Raw genomic sequence first — 5,000 nt, forward strand, 5'->3', positions numbered from 1 at the left:
AGGGTTAGGGTTAGGGTTGGGGCTAGGGTTAGGGTTAGGGTCAGGGTTGGGGCTAGGGTTAGGGTTAGGGTTGGGGTTAGCTTTAGGGTTAGGGCTGGGGTTAGGGTTAGGGTTGGGGTTAGGGCTAGGGTCAGGGCTAGGGCTAGGATATGGGTTGGGGCTTGGGCTGGGGCTAGGGCTAGGATATGGGTTGGGGCTTGGGCTGGGGCTAGGGCTCGTGCTATGGCCAGGGTTAGTTTTAAGGTTTGGGTTGTGCTCCTGGCAGGTCCGCACGCGTCATACCTCGGCTGGCTTGCCGCGAGGGGACGTCTTCCGAGGGTCGTGCCGGCCGAGGGGCGGCTCCTCCGTCGGGACTACAGGAGGTCGCACCGCCCATCGCAGTCCTCGGCAGACGTCGAAATTATTCCAAGTCCCGCCGCATTAGGGTTGGTTAACGACTTGTCCCGGCCGGGCTGGTTAACGACTTGTCTCGCCGACGTTGGTTAACGACTTGTCCCGGCCGGGCTGGTTAACGACTTGTCCCGGCCGGGCTGGTTAACGACTTGTCTCGCCGACGTTGGTTAACGACTTGTCCCGGCCGGGCTGGTTAACGACTTGTCCCGGCCGGGCTGGTTAACGACTTGTCTCGCCGACGTTGGTTAACGATTTGCCAGGGCCCGGTCGGGCAACCCGATTGCCCGCCCGGGGATTGGGTTCGGGCTAGGGTTAGGGTTAGGGTTAGGGTTAGGGTTAGGGTTAGGGTTAGGGTTAGGGTTAGGGTTAGGGTTAGGGTTAGGGTTAGGGTTAGGGTTAGGGTCAGGGTTAGGGTTAGCGTTCGGGTTGGGGCTAGGGCTCGGGTTAGGGCGGGGGTTAGCTTTAGGGTTAGGGCTGGGGTTAGGGCTAGGGTTGGGTCTAGGGTCAGGGCTAGGCCTAGGATATGGGTTGGGGCTTGGGCTGGGGCTAGGGCTCGTGCTATAGCCAGGGTTAGTTTTAAGGTTTGGGTTGTGCTCCTGGCAGGTCCGCACGCGTCATACCTCGGCGGGTGGCCGCGAGGGGACGTCTTCGGAGGGCCGTGCCGGCCGAGGGGCGGCTCCTCCGTCGGGACTACAGGAGATCGCACCGCCCATCGCAGTCCTCGGCAGACGTCGAAATTATTCCAAGTCCCGCCGCATTAGGGTTGGTTAACGACTTGTCCCGGCCGGGCTGGTTAACGACTTGTCTCGCCGACGTTGGTTAACGACTTGTCCCGGCCGGGCTGGTTAACGACTTGTCCCGGCCGGGCTGGTTAACGACTTGTCTCGCCGACGTTGGTTAACGACTTGTCCCGGCCGGGCTGGTTAACGACTTGTCCCGGCCGGGCTGGTTAACGACTTGTCTCGCCGACGTTGGTTAACGATTTGCCAGGGCCCGGTCGGGCAACCCGATTGCCCGCCCGGGGATTGGGTTCGGGCTAGGGTTAGGGTTAGGGTTAGGGTTAGGGTTAGGGTTAGGGTTAGGGTTAGGGTTAGGGTTAGGGTCAGGGTTAGGGTTAGCGTTCGGGTTGGGGCTAGGGCTCGGGTTAGGGCGGGGGTTAGCTTTAGGGTTAGGGCTGGGGTTAGGGCTAGGGTTGGGTCTAGGGTCAGGGCTAGGCCTAGGATATGGGTTGGGGCTTGGGCTGGGGCTAGGGCTCGTGCTATAGCCAGGGTTAGTTTTAAGGTTTGGGTTGTGCTCCTGGCAGGTCCGCACGCGTCATACCTCGGCGGGTGGCCGCGAGGGGACGTCTTCGGAGGGCCGTGCCGGCCGAGGGGCGGCTCCTCCGTCGGGACTACAGGAGATCGCACCGCCCATCGCAGTCCTCGGCAGACGTCGAAATTATTCCAAGTCCCGCCGCATTAGGGTTGGTTAACGACTTGTCCCGGCCGGGCTGGTTAACGACTTGTCTCGCCGACGTTGGTTAACGACTTGTCTCGCCGACGTTGGTTAACGACTTGTCCCGGCCGGGCTGGTTAACGACTTGTCTCGCCGACGTTGGTTAACGATTTGCCAGGGCCCGGGCGGGCAACCCGATTGCCCGCCCGGGGATTGGGTTCGGGCTAGGGTTAGGGTTAGGGTTAGGGTTGTGGTTGGGGTTAGGGCTCGGGTTAGGGCGGGGCTTAGGCTTAGAGCTGGGGTTAGGATTAGGGTTAGGGCTGGGGTTAGGGTGAGCGTTAGGGTTGGGGCTAGGGTTAGGGTTAGGGTTGGGGTTAGCTTTAGGGTTAGGGCTGGGGTTAGGGTTAGGGTTAGGGTTCGGGCTAGGGTCAGGGCTAGGGCTAGGATATGGGTTGGGGCTTGGGCTGGGGCTAGGGTTAGGGTTAGGGTTAGGGTTGGGGTTGGGGTTAGGGTTAGGGTTAGCGTTCGGGTTGGGGCTAGGGCTCGGGTGAGGGCGGGGGTTAGCTTTAGGGTTAGGGCTGGGGTTAGGGCTAGGGTTGGGGTTGGGGTTAGGGTTAGGTTTAGCGTTCGGGTTGGGGCTAGGGCTCGGGTTAGGGCGGGGGTTAGCTTTAGGGTTAGGGCTGGGGTTAGGGCTAGGGTTGGGGCTAGGGTCAGGGCTAGGCCTAGGATATGGGTTGGGGCTTGGGCTGGGGCTAGGGCTCGTGCTATGGCCAGGGTTAGTTTTAAGGTTTGGGTTGTGCTCCTGGCAGGACCGCACGCGTCATACCTCGGCGGGTGGCCGCGAGGGGACGTCTTCGGAGGGCCGTGCCGGCCGAGGGGCGGCTCCTCCGTCGGGACTACAGGAGGTCGCACCGCCCATCGCAGTCCTCGGCAGACGTCGGAATTATTCCAAGTCCCGCCGCATTAGGGTTGGTTAACGACTTGTCCCGGCCGGGCTGGTTAACGATTTGTCTCGCCGGCGTTGGTTAACGATTTGTCTCGCCGACGTTGGTTAACGATTTGCCAGGGCCCGGTCGGGCAAACCGATTGCCCGCCCGGGGATTGGGTTCGGGCCAGGTTTAGGGTTAGGGTTAGGGCCAGGGCTAGGGTTAGGGCTGGGGTTAGGTCTAGGGTTAGGGTTAGGTTCAGGGTTAGGGCTGGGGTTAGGTTTAGGGTTAGGGCGGGGGTTAGGGTTAGCGTTAGGGTTAGGGCCTGGGTTAGGGTTACGGCTGGGGTTAGGGTTAGGGTTAGGGCTAGGGCTAGGATATGGGTTAGGGCTTGGGCTGGGGCTAGGGCTCGTGTTATGGCGCTCGGCCAAAACTACGGCTTCCGCCGAATTCAAAACCTACAAGGTCCCGCGGCGGGGAGCAGCCGGGGGACGTGTTGGGAGCGACGTTCGGACCGAGGGGCGGCACTTTCGGAGGGTGGACCGGAGGTCGGTTAACCAATCGTCACGAGCCGGGGAACGGAAGAACTGTTCGCGCCGGGCTGCTGCCTAAGTCTTTGTCCTGTTCTGCCCGTCAGCACCGGACCCGGTCGGTTACCGCAGAGCCGGCTCGGGACTGGTTAACGACTTGTCCCGGCCGGGCCGGTTAACCATTTGTCTCGCCGACGTCGGTTAACGATTTGCCTGAGCCCGGTCGGTTAACCAATTGTCACGAGCCGGCGAACGGAAGAACTGTCCGCGCCGGGCCGCTGCCTAAGTCTCTGTCCTGTTCTGCGTGTCAGCACCGGACCCGGTCGGTTACCGCAGTGCCGGCTGGGGTCTGGTTAACGACTTGTCCCGGCCGGGCCGGTTAACCATTTGTCACGCCGAAGTTGGTTAACGACTTGTCCCGGCCGAGCCGGTTAACCATTTGTCTCGCCGACGTCGGTTAACGATTTGCCTGAGCCCGGTCGGTTAACCAATTGTCACCGAGCCGGCGAACGGAAGAACTGTCCGCGCCGGGCCGCTGCCCAAGTCTCTGTCCTGTTCTGCATGTCAGCACCGGACCCGGTCGGTTACCGCAGTGCCTGCTGGGGTCTGGTTAACGACTTGTCCCGGCCGGGCCGGTTAACCATTTGTCACGCCGAAGTTGGTTAACGACTTGTCCCGGCCGAGCCGGTTAACCATTTGTCTCGCCGACGTCGGTTAACGATTTGCCTGAGCCCGGTCGGTTAACCAATTGTCACCGAGCCGGCGAACGGAAGAACTGTCCGCGCCGGGCCGCTGCCTAAGTCTCTGTCCTGTTCTGCATGACAGCACCGGACCCGGTCGGTTACCGAAGTGCCGGCTCGGGTCTGGTTAACGACTTGTCCCGGCCCGGCCGGTTAACCATTTGTCACGCCGACGTCGGTTAACGACTTGTCCCGGCCGGGCCGGTTAACCATTTGTCACGCCGAAGTTGGTTAACGACTTGTCCCGACCGGGCCGGTTAACCATTTGTCACGCCGAAGTTGGTTAACGACTTGTCCCGGTCGGGCCGGTTAACGATCTGCCAGGGCCCGGTCGGGAACTCGATTGCCCGCCCGGGGACTGTTGTCTTGCTCCACCGCACGGCCGGGGGGGTCGGTCGGCACGGCTAACGAGCCGTCCGAGAACTGCCGGTTAACCAGTTGCCCGGTGGCAATTCGTTAACTGAGTCCGCTCCGGAAGTCTGGATGCGGGTCGGATTTGAGGGTCGTAGCCGGGCAGGAGTTCCAGAGGCTCGGCAGCCGGGGTCAGATACGGCCGCCCCTTTGACACATGCAATTTCTGTACGGGGGCATTGGCGGGGTTTCCGGAGATTTACGGGGAGGCGTTTTTCTCGACCACTTAGGAGTGGTCGACGGGCGTTACGGGCCTCCCCACTTCGTTAACCCGGGCCGCGCGGCGGTATTTCCGCACGCTTCCCAAGGTCGCCCGTATGGATTTTCGGACGAATTCCCAATGGCGGAAGTCAGTCAGCGGGACGTATCCGCAGGCCCAAGCCGACCGAGGGGCAGCATATACGGGCTGACTACCGGTGCTCGGGCCGCCGAATCGAAACCTTGCCCGAATGATTTTCTGACAAAGTCCCGCGGCGGGGAGACGCGAGGGGACGAATTCGGAGGGTCGTGCCGGCCGAGGGGCGGCATTTTCGGTGGGACTACCGCAGGTCCCTCCGCCAAAAATA

Source organism: Hypanus sabinus, unplaced genomic scaffold (assembly GCF_030144855.1).
Source record: "Hypanus sabinus isolate sHypSab1 unplaced genomic scaffold, sHypSab1.hap1 scaffold_2284, whole genome shotgun sequence".
NCBI lineage: Eukaryota > Metazoa > Chordata > Chondrichthyes > Myliobatiformes > Dasyatidae > Hypanus > Hypanus sabinus.